This window comes from Rhinoderma darwinii, chromosome 6, assembly GCF_050947455.1.
Source record: "Rhinoderma darwinii isolate aRhiDar2 chromosome 6, aRhiDar2.hap1, whole genome shotgun sequence".
Classification (NCBI taxonomy): domain Eukaryota; kingdom Metazoa; phylum Chordata; class Amphibia; order Anura; family Rhinodermatidae; genus Rhinoderma; species Rhinoderma darwinii.
Genome location: NC_134692.1, coordinates 31,178,438 through 31,194,099, shown reverse-complemented (window position 1 = coordinate 31,194,099; position 15,662 = coordinate 31,178,438).

Genomic DNA, 15,662 nt, shown 5'->3' with positions numbered 1-15,662 from the left:
GAAAACAAACAGGGAACACGCAAGGGAAGGGGCAGTAGCCACGGAACGCCACGAGGAAACGGAGCGGCGAACGAACAGTCAGGACCAGGACGAAGTGAGTAACCCGAGCGGGCACGGAGACAGAAGCAAGCCAGGGGCAAAGCAAAGCAAGACAAGGGGAACTGCAGCAAGGCAGAAGCACGGCAGAAGCAGGCTGGAGCAAGCAGCAGTGGGGCCAGGAATCCAAAAGAATAACAAGCAATGAGGAAGAGAAAACTGCAGGTATAAATGGACAGGGGGCGGAGCTAACTCTGACTGACCAGGCCGCGATAGGCTCTCCCACTCCTGAGCCTGCCACCCTGATTGGTGGGAGCCGGTGTCAGTCTAAGAGGTCTGGCCTCAGGTGTCGACTGATTAACCCTGGGAGTCTCCACAGACGTAGTGCCTGGCAGATCCATTACAGTACTCCCCCTTTTATGAGGGGCCACCGGACCCTTACTAAGAGGACCCGGTTTAGTGGGGAAGAGAAGGTGGAACCTCCTGACCAATACCCCAGCGTGAACATCTCGAGCAGGTACCCAAGTCCTCTCCTCCGGCCCGTATCCTCTCCAATGGACCAGGTACTGGAGGGAGCCCTGGATCATCCTACTGTCCACAATCTTGGCCACCTCGAATTCCACCCCCTCAGGGGTGAGAACGGGAACAGGAGGTTTCCTAGAGGGGGACCAGGACGGGGAGCAGCGTTTAAGGAGGGAGGCATGAAAGACGTCGTGTATGCGGAAGGATGGGGGCAGCTCCAGACGGAAGGATACAGGGTTGAGGACTTCAATGACCTTATAAGGCCCAATAAATCGGGGAGCAAACTTCCTGGACGAGACCTTAAGGCGCAAGTTCCTGGACGACAACCAGACCAAATCCCCGACGACAAACCGGGGGTTAGCAGAACGTCTACTATCTGCCTGAATCTTTTGTGCGCTCTGGGACGCCTCTAGGTTCTTCTGAACCTGGGCCCAGACAGTGCACAGTTCCCGATGAACATCCTCTACCTCAGGATTATTGGAACAACCAGGGGAGACGGAGGAGAACCTTGGGTTAAACCCGAAATTACAGAAAAACGGGGAGACCCCTGACGAGTTACTGACCCGGTTATTCAGGGAAAATTCAGCAAGGGGAAGGAATGAGACCCAATCGAATTGACAGTCAGAGATGAAACACCTTAAATATTGTTCCAGGGATTGGTTGGTCCTTTCCGTTTGGCCGTTAGTTTCGGGATGGAAGGCGGAGGAGAAGGACAGATCAATCTCCAACTTTTTACAAAAGGCTCTCCAAAATAAGGAAACAAATTGTACCCCTCTGTCCGAAACGATATTGACTGGGGCCCCATGGAGACGCAGGATGTGCTTCACAAACAAAGAAGCTAACGTCTTGGCGTTAGGTAGCTTCTTAAGGGGCACAAAGTGGCACATCTTGCTGAAGCGGTCGACTACCACCCACACCACCGACTTGCCCTGAGATGGAGGCAAATCGGTGATAAAATCCATGGAGATATGGGTCCAAGGTCTCTGGGGAATGGGCAAGGGACGTAGTAGGCCCGCAGGTCGGGACCTAGGGGTTTTGGACCTAGCGCAAACCTCACAAGCGGCGACGTAAGCCCTAACATCTTTAGGCAACCCAGGCCACCAATAGTTTCTGGTAATGAGGTGTTTGGTGCCCAAGATGCCAGGATGACCAGATAGAGCGGAGTCATGGTTTTCCCTGAGTACCCTCAGCCGGTATTGCAGGGGAACAAACAGTTTGTCCCCAGGGGCGTTCCCGGGAGCTGCACCCTGATCAGCCGCGATATCAGAAGCTAAATCAGAATCCATGGCAGAGACGATTATACCAGGGGGTAAAATACAAGCGGGATCCTTCTCGGAAGGAGGATTGGCCATGAAACTACGTGACAGAGCATCAGCCTTAATATTCTTGGACCCAGCCCTATAGGTAACCAAGAAATTAAATCTGGTAAAGAATAGTGCCCACCGAGCTTGTCTAGGATTAAGCCTCCGGGCCGATTCTAGGAAAACCAGATTCTTGTGATCCGTAAGGACCGTTACCTGGTGTCTGGCCCCCTCCAGGAAGTGCCGCCACTCCTCAAAAGCCCATTTAATGGCTAGAAGTTCGCGGTTGCCAATATCATAGTTACTCTCCGTGGGCGAAAACTTCCTAGAGAAGTAAGCACAGGGGCGGAGATGGGTGAGGGAGCTGGTACCCTGGGACAAGACGGCCCCCACTCCCACCTCGGAAGCGTCAACCTCCACAATAAATGGCTCCTCTTGGTTGGGCTGAATCAGCACGGGGGCCGAGATAAAGCACTTCTTGAGAGTCTCAAAGGCCTGGACGGCCTCAGGGGGCCAATGGAGGACATCAGCACCCTTGCGGGTAAGGTCCGTAAGAGGCTTAGCGACGACCGAGAAGTTGGCAATAAATCTCCTGTAATAGTTGGCGAACCCTAAAAAACACTGTAACGCCTTAAGGGAGGCAGGTTGGACCCATTCCGCCACAGCTTGAACCTTGGCAGGGTCCATGCGGAATTCATGAGGAGTGAGGATTTGCCCTAAAAATGGTATCTCCTGTACCCCAAAGACACATTTTTCAGTCTTAGCAAACAGATTATTCTCCCGAAGGACCTGGAGCACCTTCCTGACATGCTCCACGTGAGAGGACCAGTCCTTGGAAAACACCAGTATGTCATCAAGGTACACAACAAGAAAATTACCCAGGTACTCTCTCAGGATTTCATTAATAAAATTCTGGAAGACAGCAGGGGCGTTACACAACCCAAAGGGCATGACCAGGTATTCGAAATGACCCTCGGGTGTGTTGAACGCAGTTTTCCACTCATCCCCCTCTTTGATGCGGATAAGGTTATATGCCCCCCGTAGATCGAACTTAGAAAACCATTGGGCTCCCTGAACCTGATTAAAAAGATCCGGAATCAAAGGAAGTGGGTACTGGTTCCTTACAGTGACCTTATTCAGGTTACGATAATCAATGCACGGCCTAAGACCACCATCCTTCTTCCCCACGAAGAAGAAGCCAGCACCTACAGGAGAAGTCGAGGGGCGAATGAAACCCTTGGCCAGGCATTCCTGGATATACACCCTCATGGCTTCACGTTCAGGACATGAAAGATTAAATATCCTACCCTTAGGAAGCTTGGCACCAGGCACCAAATCGATAGCGCAATCGTAATCTCTATGGGGGGGCAACACCTCGGAGGCCTCCTTAGAAAACACATCGGCGAAGTCCTGAACAAACTCAGGAAGCGTGTTTACCTCCTCCCGGGGAGAAATAGAGTTAACAGAGAGACATGACGTAAGACATTCATTACCCCATTTGGTGAGATCCCCAGTATTCCAATCAAACGTGGGATTATGCAACTGCAACCAGGGAAGACCTAATACCAGATCAGACGATAATCCCTGCATCACCAGTACAGAGCACTGCTCCAAATGCATGGAGCCAACAAGGAGTTCAAAAACAGGAGTATGCTGAGTAAAATAACCATTAGCAAGGGGAGTCGAGTCGATACCTACTACAGGGATAGGATAAGGTAAATCAATACAAGGCATCTTTAGAGACATAGCAAATTCCACAGACATGATATTAGCAGATGAACCAGAATCCACGAAAGCACTGCCCGTGGCAGACCGGCCAGCAAACGAGACCTGAAAGGGAAGCAAAATTTTATTGCGTTTCACATTAACGGGAAATACCTGTGCGCCCAAGTGACCTCCCCGATGATCACTTAGGCGCGGAAGGTTTTCCGGCTTCTTATTCTTGCGCCTGGGACAGGTGTTCAGTAGATGCTTGTCGTCCCCACAGTAGAAGCAGAGACCGTTCATTCTGCGAAACTCCCTACGTTGTCGAGGGGACATGGAGGCCCCGAGTTGCATGGGTACCTCCGAGTCCTCCGTGGAGGGGCGAGGAGGCGGGACCTCGGGGGGGATCGCAGAAAAGTCAGAGGGGAGCACACTGAAGCGTTCTAGCTGACGTTCCCTGAGACGTCGGTCAAGTCGTACTGCTAGGGCCATAACCTGGTCAAGGGAGTCAGACGAGGGGTAACTAACCAGCAGATCCTTCAGGGCGTCAGATAATCCTAACCTAAACTGGCACCTTAGGGCCGGATCGTTCCACTGAGAAGCTACGCACCACTTCCTAAAATCAGAACAGTATTCCTCAACCGGTCTCCTACCCTGACGTAAGGTCACCAGCTGACTCTCGGCTAAAGCAGTCCTGTCAGTCTCGTCGTAAATGAGTCCGAGGGCAGAGAAAAAACGATCAACAGAGGAAAGTTCAGGGGCGTCAGGAGCCAAGGAGAAGGCCCACTCTTGGGGCCCTTCCTGGAGTCGGGATATGATGATACCCACCCGCTGGTTCTCGGAACCTGAGGAGTGGGGCTTAAGTCGGAAATATAGTCTGCAACTCTCCCGGAAGGAGAGAAACGTCTTACGGTCCCCTGAAAACCGGTCAGGTAACTTGAGGTCGGGTTCTAGAGGTGAGGTGGTGCGCCCAACCCCTTGGGCCAGGGCCTGGACCTGTAGGGAGAGGCCCTGCATCTGCTGGGTCAGGGTCTCAAGGGGGTCCATGATAGCGACAGCGTAGGAGAAATGGTAGACTAGGTAAGGGCTTGTTATTCTGTGATGGCAGGAAGGAGGTGAAGGGAAAGTGAGCCCTAATCTACCCACCGCCCTGTCCCTGCCTACTTGCAACGACCCGCCCTAGGCGACGAGGTACAACTGGGCGGCGGTCCCTACGCTGTCTAAGTGCACAGGAAAACAAACAGGGAACACGCAAGGGAAGGGGCAGTAGCCACGGAACGCCACGAGGAAACGGAGCGGCGAACGAACAGTCAGGACCAGGACGAAGTGAGTAACCCGAGCGGGCACGGAGACAGAAGCAAGCCAGGGGCAAAGCAAAGCAAGACAAGGGGAACTGCAGCAAGGCAGAAGCACGGCAGAAGCAGGCTGGAGCAAGCAGCAGTGGGGCCAGGAATCCAAAAGAATAACAAGCAATGAGGAAGAGAAAACTGCAGGTATAAATGGACAGGGGGCGGAGCTAACTCTGACTGACCAGGCCGCGATAGGCTCTCCCACTCCTGAGCCTGCCACCCTGATTGGTGGGAGCCGGTGTCAGTCTAAGAGGTCTGGCCTCAGGTGTCGACTGATTAACCCTGGGAGTCTCCACAGACGTAGTGCCTGGCAGATCCATTACACCCGATGTATCAGAAACAGATGAGAAATACGGTGTGCCTCATTCAGAGATAGTTTAGGGATCCGTGACAATATATCTCCCCACTGACTCTCTTCTATGGGCCCAAGAATAATTTCAACTCCTGATTATCCAACAACTGACCCATTCTACGAACCCCTTGGTCTTTCCATAGGGCAAAATCTGTTAGAGAGTTCATATGGGGTAGCCACGGCGTATCCCAGATAGCCGTATACTGTGTACAATCAGTGATACCCTGAACAGTTCGGACACTCCACCAGACCTTGTGTATCAAATGCAGCGTTGGATAATGTTTAGTATGCTGTTTAAATTTATGTGCCTCTAGCGCCTCGTATAAAGAGTCTGAACATAGGAAATTAGTCATCAATATCCCACCCTCTGAGATGTTGCAGCTGAGAGGCTAGATAATACAAGCGGGGGTTAGGAACCGCCAGACCTCCGTCTGTCTTATCTCTCTGCATAGTCTCCAATTTAATACGTGCATGGCCCGTGCTCCAGATAAGAGACCGAAATAGCCTGTTAACCTTGTAGAAGAACCGCTGAGGTAACCATATTGGTGCATTGTGTAGGAGATACAGCAGTTGAGGCATCCAGATCATTTTAATTAAATTACATCGTCCAATAACAAAGATATCATTTACGCCATACATCCAGCTTGAGTTTAAATCGGGCCAGTAAGGGGGTCAAATTCAATCGTTCAAATTCCTCCAGTTTCATAGATATTTCAACTCCTAGATATTTAAAGGTGACACATTTCATAGGGAGATCGTCATATGGCTCCTGTGAGTTTGTATCATCCACCTTCATCAGGACGGACATGGACCAGTTAATGGTCAATCCTGAGACTCGACCAAACTCCCTAATAGCTGTCATAGCTGCATCCAAGGAGGAACATCATCCTCCAAAAACAGTAGCATGTCATCAGCATACACCGCCAGTTTATCCTCCTGTTCACCATGTCTGAACCCAACAATGTCGACAGAACCCCTAATCAATATTGCTAACGTTTCTATGGCTATGGAAAAAAGTAATGGAGAAAGCGGGAACCCCTGCCTTGTACCTCTACCCAACGGGAATGCCTCAGTTAAAAAGTTATTCACTCTAATTCTAGCCACCGGTCTGTCATATAGCATCCGAATCCAGGATATAAACGATTCCCCAAAGCCCATTTTCTGAAGTACTGCCCAGAGGTATGCCCATTCCACACTGTCGAAGGCCTTTGCTGCGTCTAGAGAGCAGAGTACCCTTTTACCCGAGTTGTCAGCTGGAAGATGTAGACTCACAAATAACCGTCTAAAGTTAATAGCTGTAGATTTATTTGGCATAAAGCCAGTTTGGTCGTATAGCTATGGCCTTAGCAATAATTTTAATATCTACTGGTAGTAAAGATATTGGCCTATAAGAGTCTGGTAACAAGGGGTCTTTACCAGGTTTCAAAAGAACCACTATCACCGCCTCTCTCATAGTGTCAGGTAAACTCTGGTCTCTAACCGCAGATGTAAAAACATTCAAAAGATGCGGCAGGAGTATGTCACCTAGTTTTTCAAAAATTTCTGCCGGCAGGCCATCCGATCCCGGAGCCTTGCCATTGGCTAAGGATGCCACCGCCTCCTGCAGCTCTTCCAGAGCTAAAGTAGTCTCTAAATATTCTTTATCGCTAGAAGCTAAACAGGGTAAGGAGATAGCCGACAGATATGTATCCAACTGAGTCTCAGACACATGAACATGCGAACTGTATAAAGATGCGTAATAAGATCGAAATACCTCCGCATTACCATATACCAGGGCCCCATCCGTATTCTGTATAGTTGCAATATATGTTTGACCAAACTGTGCTCTTGCCACCATTGCAAGCATACGTCCCGCCTTCTCCCCTTCCTCATAAGAGCGCTGTTGCTGAAACATCCTCTTATTTGCAGCCATCTCCAGTAAATATTTCCGCAGCAATTCCTGAGCTTCACGACAATCAGCCAGAGATTGGGTGGTATTATTCAAAACATGAATCACTTCAGTCTGTTGCACTCTACTCCTAAGAGTATCACCCAGTTGTCTAGTCTTCCTCTTGATCCGACTTATTAACTGGATCAAACACCCTCGTAGCGTAGCTTTCATAGCGTTCCAGACCATACCTATGTCCGCCGTACCCACATTCTCCAAGAAATAGTCTCCCAACACCTTAGAGAGAACAGAAACATCAATAATAGTTAACCAAAAGGCACTCAATCGCCATAGCGTTCTATGAGTAGAAGGACCTTGAGATAATGCGATAACCATCAATAGGGGAGAATGATCAGAAAGCGCCCTGGGTAAGAATTCAATAGTTATAACCGCTCTGGCTACAGTTTCAGGGTCCAGACCAAGATCTCTGCGGGAGAGGCTGTTAGGTGAGCTTGAAAAACATGAATAATGCCTATCGTGTGTATGCTTCAGTCTCCACAGATCCAACAACTGTACCTCCTGAAGGAAAGATCCGAAAGCAGTAACGGCCATCCGCGCCTACTCCAGCATTTATTAAATTTGTCCCAATAAGGATGTACATAGTGTGAGACAGTGACAGGTAAAGTCATTGAGGGAAGGTACATTTCCCCTAGAATCCTGTCATATGTATCCTAGGCTCCAGGGAATGAGTATTTTTTGCAATAGAAAGCTCTAGCTTTCCAATCTCGGCTTAAGGAAAAGCCGGAAAAAGGGCCTGGAGTTGGATTGGGGAAGAGCAGGGCGGGTTCCCCAATCCCTAGTCCATCTCTGTTTGTAGGACAAGGATGCTGCTCAATTAGCTGCACCTGTAGCCTGTGTATAAAAAGGTGCAGACACAGTGTGTGTGAGTCTCACCCCTGACTCAGACTGGAGACTACTAAGTCTGGAGTAGCCTGTATTCTATGTGAGTAAAGACCTGTGTTACTTTGTGTCCAGTGCCTGGTAGGAAGGCACTCGGTATAGTTAGATAAATATCTTGTTTAGTTAGTGCTCAGACGAGCAGGATTTATTTTGTATTTTGCCTTGTTGTACAAGAGGCTGTTTCTTTGACAAGAATAAAACACAGGCAAAGCCCTGTTATAAACTTTAATGCACGGTGTCTCTGGCTACTAAGAAACCGCTGTACCAACCTCTCCTGATGCTAAACCCTCACAATAGTTATTAAAATCCCCCAGCAAGACAAACGGTATACCTGGTCTTGCACCAGTGAAATTTAAAACCTGTCTAAGCACTCCATCATTAAAGGGAGGCAGAATATAAACTCCAACAAATATATATTGTATAGAATATATAGTACAATGAAGACAGACATATCTCCCCTCACATCAATATCCGCCTGAAGACATGGGAAAGGTATCAGACGATGTATCATCAGGCTGACACCTCTCGAATAACTGGTGTGAACAGAGTGATATTCATGGCCCATCCATGCACGGTGTATAATGGAAAGTTATTCCCTGGAGAGGTGAGTTTCTAGCAGACACAGTATAACAGGAAAATGTGACTTAATATATTCAAAGATAGCTGTACGCTTAATAGGGTCCCCCCGACCCCGCACATTCCAGGATATAATCTTGATATTAAGAGCCATAATTTGTACATAGATTCATAAAACAAGAGGACGATAGTATTTTCACACAGTTATGATACATACCCATAATAACATCAGAACAAAGATGCATACTCTGGAAGAACCCCCCAAAAATTCCCCCGCCCCCCCCCCCCCATACCAAAACAACGCACACATGCCAAAAGACTTGCTTTAGCCAAAGCAAGTTAGGGCACCAGTCCTCCTTGAACCTGGACAACATGAGTCGGACAAAAGACTTGCTTTAGCCAAAGCAAGTTAGGGCACCAGTCGTCCTTGAACCTGGACAACATGAGTCGGACAAAAGACTTGCTTTAGCCAAAGCAAGTTAGGGCACCAGTCGTCCTTGAACCTGGACAACATGAGTCGGACAAAGCAATCCTCAGTGTCCTGTAACTACTCCTGGATTCAAAGGAAAGTCAGTCAAATCAACATGTAGGAGGTGTGTGTGTTTCGGAGCAACCGGCTCCCTGGAGAGAACAGTTTACAAAGATAGTAGAGCCCATTCCGCCATCTATCCATCAGCATGGCGACCACTCGGAGTTTCGCCGGATACAGCATTGCATACGGGATTTAGAGAGTACGCAATCTCCTCTTCACCTCTTGGAATAACATACGCTTCTTTTGGACATCCGCTGAGAAATCCGGGAAAAATGCTATACGGTTGCCATCAACAGTGATATCTTTCATATCTCTGGCCGCTCTCAAAATGGCATCTGTCACGGTAATGTAGAAGCTTGACAAGCATGGTCCGCGGCTGTGATCCCGGCGGTAACGGTCTCAGGGGGTCCCTGTGAGCACGTTCTACAGCATACAAAGGTGACAAAATTGTATCTCCAAAAGTAGTTTTCAGCCATGACTCAATGTATTCAGTCGGGGCAGTACCCTCTGTATGTTCAGGCAGCCCCACCAATCGGATATTATTTAGTCGGAGTCTGTTCTCCATGTCGTCCGCCTTAGCTTGCAGATACAAAATGGCATGATCATGCTTTGAGATATCACTTTGCATTGGTAAAATGGCGTCCTCAAATCTCACGAACACGACCTTCTACAGCAGACATCCTGTCTGATACTTTTTGTAAATCATGTCGGATTAGCCCCACACCCTCACGTACACCTCCCAACTGCAGTGACATGGAGGACAGTGTGGCATTGCATTTTGTAATGGCCATAAATACATCACTCATGGAGGGTTCACCCTTCCCCCAGCACAGTCAGTACAGGAGGGGGTAATGATGAGCAGGCACCCACCTCCGGCTGAGAACCCACATTCCAGCTAATGATTTTTGGTCCACGCATAACCCCTTTAAGGACTTTTGATATTTCAAAGTTGTGGAGGGAAATCTGCTTTTCTGCATGATAGCCCTATAGTCAGCATAAGACCTACACAAATTAAAAACTGACATTCTGAAAGTAAATTCAGATTAAAACCCAAAGTTTCTATTTTCAAATCTTGTAGCTACCACTTCGTGACATATTATGCAGCTGAACTTAAGGAGAGTAAAAAAAAAACAAAACAGGGGCGTGGCTTTGGCATGGCGGTGTGAAGATGCATTTCTTTGGAGCTCCGGACCCATCGTACAGAAAATTGCCCCTACGGGCTCACTTACCTGATCCCTGCACACGATGACAAAGGGGAGAAGTCGTAAGAGCCACTCGGTCACTCCTGGCGCCTCTTCTATCAGTCGGTACATTCGTTCCACGCAGGACTGAACTTCACTGCAGCGAGCATCCATTCCTCCTTCAGGCCGCAGCCGGACCCCGCCACCACGTGGGCACTCGTCGCCTTCCTGTCTCGCGTGGCCGGTAAGTCTGCACAGCAGCTCCCTGGTCCCCGGATCTGTCAGCATGTCTTCGGAGGTAGAACAGGGAGCAGTGGGCTTTCAGGGGCCGGTCCCCCCGGTTTCGGCAGAGGACTTTCCTCCCCTTCAGCTCCAGCATGTGTCAGGGCAGGGCGAGGACTGCATGGCCTCGCAGGACAGTGCAGTCACGGCGCCATCTTGGCAGGCCGCCCAGCAGTCTCTCACTCCGGACTTACAGCAGCTTAGTCAGGGGACGCCTGCAATTTTGAAGGAGTCGCTCACTCTGCCAGCGGGATTGGGGGACCATCAGACGGTTCATTCCCCGAGGCCCCTGCTCTCAATGGAACGGACTCTAGCAGAACTATGGGAGATGGTGAGGGTGCTCCCCACCAAATCAGACCTGGACCTACGCCTTTTGCGGTTGGAGAAGCATAACAAGGCTATTGGCGCGGTCTCACAGGAGGTACGCTCCCTGGCCGCAAGGGTAGAGTCCTTAGAGCGACAAAACTGTCCACACCATGGACATCTCGGTTCTTTCCCATACCATGGACACTCAGTCCGCTCAAATGCGAGACTTTTCATTGCACCTGGACGATGTCGAAAATAGGGGGAGAAGAAACAACCTGAAATTAAGAGGCATTCCGAAATCTGTGCCCCCGGATGTTTTATATGATGCGGTGACGCATATCTTTAACAAGCTCTTGGCCAGGCCACGTGATATGGCCATTGAGATGGACAGAGTGCACAGACTGGCGGTCCCACGGGCCAGAGATGGTAACCGTCCGCGAGACGTCATATGTAGAGTTCATTACTACAAACAGAAAGAGGACATTGCACGGAGAGCATGGGAGAAGGAGACCGTTTGCTTCAATGGTTCAGAGATCACCATCCAGCCGGATGTTTCCAGATTGACCCTCTACATGCGGAGGACCGTCCGCCCTTTGCTGGAGGCCACCTACAGATGAGGACACCCCTTTCATATCATTCTCCGCAGACAGGGGCATAAGTTGGCGGTCCGGTCCCCGGGGGACCTAGAGGAGGCCTTTCGGTTTTTGGAGATTCCCCCGGTGTGGATACCAGATTGGACAGAACCCCCAGAAGCACTCTTCACCAGGGGAGGTCCTTACCCTGATTATGTGCGTCCACTCCCGCCTCGCTCCAGAGATGGGCCAAGCGACATCCGGATCCCCGGACGGCGTTCTCCACACAGAGACTGATGTTCATATTTGTACGTGTAGTCTAGTGCTCCAAGCTGGGGCCTAGCCCATGGTTTGCATGTTATTTGCACTTAACCACCTTTTTTTCCCCAGGACCCCATCGGAAGATACAGAGGTCGGCTTTGTTGGTGTATTCAAACGGGATGTTTTTGTTCAGTATGTTACCCAGGGGTTGCACAAGTGGGGGTCTACAGCTGGTAGGTCTAGCAGGGGTGGGGAGGTTGTGACGGTAGTTGAATGGGTGGGTCCGGGGTTCCGTTGAGCTTTATTTGTTATTGCTAGTTTTACTGTTACCATTTTTGAGGGAATTGTGGCTGTGACGCCGCTGCCATTCTTTGTTCCCCACTAGGGTCCCGTGTAGCTGTGTCGTGGTCGGAGGATATTTTTCCTTCTGAGGGCGACACAGCCCACGACGAGTTGTTGAGGGGTTTTGTACTCCGCTAGTAGAGGGGTAGTGGGATTCCATTGCTCCAAAACTTTGTGTCCCCGTGAAGGGTTCTTTTTCTTTCTCTTCTTCCTCCCTTTTCCACTCTGTCTTCTTCTAACTCTCCTAATATATCTGCCATAACCATTGTCTCCCTGAAGGCGCAGGGTCCGAATATCCCAGAAAAGAGGTCCTCCATCTTCTTTGGAAGAAAAAAGTGCAAGTAGCTTTTCTACAGGAGACCCACTTCCGGGCCGACAACATACCGAAACTTACCGACCAACTTCACGGAAGGTTCTCATAGTACATCCCCTGATTCTAAGACCAAGGGGGTCTCCATCCTGATTTCACGCTCTCTTCCCTGGGAGCATCTGGAGACGCGCACTGATGGAGCAGGAAGGTACCTCTTAGTGAAAGGTAGGCTGGCTAACACCTTGTTCACACTGGCCTCGTACTATCTCCCTAACACTGGTCAGGTTGCATTTCTAGAGAGGGTCTTGGTAGCATTGGATGACTTTCTGGAAGGCACTCCGATTTTGGGGGGAGATCTGAACACCACCTTAGATCCCACGTTAGACTCCGCTAGATGGCACTAGTCCTTATCCAGATCGGCTCACCGCCGTTTGCGTCGGCTGTTGCATGAGCATCAATTGGTCGACCAGGGACTACACTTTCTTCTCGGCTCCACATAACTCATACTCCAGATTAGATTACTTATTTTTACGTCACTCGCATCTGCCTCCATAGATATCACATTCTCTTTCCATGCCCTTATCACTCTCTCCCTTTCGTTGCCAACGAATCACCCTCGCTCCTGGCAGTGGCGTTTAAACGAATCGCTCCTGCAGGACTTGACGGTGGTCTCGGACATCCAACGGGATCTCGCGGAGTATTTTGCTACTAATGCCTCGCCGGGGATGGACCCGCTTTGCATTTGGGAGGCGCATAAGTGTGTGGTGCGCGGTTCCTTCATTTGAATTGGTTCCAGACTGAAGAGGGAACGGACCGCTCACCTTAGGAACCTCCTGAATCGCATATACAGGTTGGAGCAGTCACATGAGATTTCCCAGAATCGGGTGGTTGGGGCGGAATTGTGGCAGCTGAGAGAGCAGGTTTGCTCGCTTTGTCTTTCCAAGGCTAGGGCCTCCTTAATTAAATGCAGACGGCACTTTTAAGAGTTTAGTAATAAACCTGGTAGAACTCTGGCAAGGGCACTAAGGAAATCACGTATGCACACCTATGTCCCTCAGGTACAAGGCCCACACAATAGGCGTCTGCAGCTTCCACATGATATCACGGAGGCCTTCCGTGCCTATTATCACTCTCTTTATAATCTTCCTGGGGGCCCCCCCTTCCTCTAAGGGAGGGGGCCGCTTGGAGAGGATTGAGTCGTATCTCCGGTCCTCAGGGATGAAATGTATCCCCAAGGAGGCCATCACTGCACTGGAGGCTTCTATTTCCCCGGAGGAGTGGTCCTGGGCACTGAAGGACTCACGGACAGGGAAGGCACCTGGCCAGGATGGGTTACCCTTACATTATTATAAGGTCATGTTGAGGGCCCACATTACGGTGATACCCAAAGAGGGGAAGGATCCAACCATGTGCCAAAATGACCGTCCCATATCGTTAAATCTAGACCTGAAGCTGTTTGCTAAGATTCTGGCCCATAGGATGACCCCACTATTACATAATGTGATACATAACGACCAGGTGGGCTTCATGCCGTTAAGGGAAGCCCGAGATAACACTACGCGGGCAATTAACCTGATGTATCAGGGGGCCACCACGGCCCTGCCCACGTGCTTCCTATCTACGGATGCAGAGAAGGCTTTCGACAGGGTCAACTGGGATTTTATGTTGGCTACATTGCGGCATGTGGAGCTTGGCTCACATATGATGCAGTGGATTTCGAGTCTCTACTCTTCCCCCACGGCACAGGTTAAGGTAAACAGCCACTTCTCCTCGCTCACTATCTCAAACAGCACGAGGCAAGGTTGTACCTTGTCCCCCTTATTTTTCATTTTGTGTTTGGAGCCCTTTTTGTGCCATATTCGCTCCAATCCAGACATAGCGGGTGTAACTTTGGGAGGAAGGGCCCATAAGTTCGCTGCTTATGCGGATGACCTGCTCTTTTTTTTTCTCACTGGCCCCAGAATCTCCTTGCCCAACCTGATGGCGGAGCTGAGTAGATACTTAAAACTTTCTAACTTCAAGATCAATTACCAGAAGTCAGAGGCTCTCAATATCTCGTTGCCGCAGTCCCTGGTGGACGAGCTGTCGGAGTCCTTCTCCTTTAAGTGGGCTAGAGATTCCCTTAAACACCTGGGGGTCTGGCTGACCGGAGATCTATCTCGCCTTTACGCGGTGAATTACCCTCCGCTTCTTCAACGTGTGAAGAGCGACTTGGATTCCCGGTCGACGGGCACCTTCACTTGTTTGGTAGATGTGCCATATTTAAGATGAACATTCTGCCACGGATTCTGTATCTCTTTCAGGCCTTGCCGGTACACGTCCCACGCTCCTTCTTCCAAGCCCTGTTGTCCCTACTCCACAGATTCATATGGGTGGGGAAACCAGCACGCATTGCTCGGTCCATGCTTTTTCGTGCCAAGTGTGACGGTGGCATTGGTCTCCCGGATTTGGTCTCCTATCACCAGGCCTCACATTTGGCACGAATATTGGTCTGGTTTAGACACACTGAGGTCAAACAGTGGGTGTCCATGGAACAGAACTTTTTGAGGTTCCGTTGTAGGCATTGCCCTGGTTGGGCACACACATCCCCCTCTCGGCACGAACTCATCCGACAATAGAGCCCACCCTGGTGGTCGCGTCCCGGCTCTTCCCTCAGAAAGAGATCTCTCCGTTCCCCCTCACCCTTGTTTCCTATCTTTGGCAATCCTGAATTTCCACCGGGACAGGAGGGGGGCCTCTTCCGACACTGGCTGAGGGCGGGTAAGGGCTACGCCGCTAAATTTATACAGGATTCTGCATGGATGACCGGCCCCAGCTGGCATCTTTGTCAGAACCCATCTCCTTTACTTCTTGGCAGGTCACCCAGTTAAGACACTTCATTACATCCCTACCTAACCCACAAGCATACTCACGAGATAGCTCCCCTTTCGAACTCTTATGCAGGGGCACGGCCACGGTGCGTTACTCATTATCCAGACTATATGTGCTGCTGATCTCTCCATCTACTCTTACCACACCTTTATACTTAAGTAGCTGGGAGAGGGACTTTGGTCTCACATTTACTGCGGAGCAGACGGACCGTCTGTTTACTGACACATAAATCCTCCATGGCTAGCAGATTTCAGGGAGCAGAATTTCTGTCGCGATGGTATAGGGTGCCTTCCAGATTGCATGCAATGATCCCTGCGGACTCTCCGCTGTGTTGATGT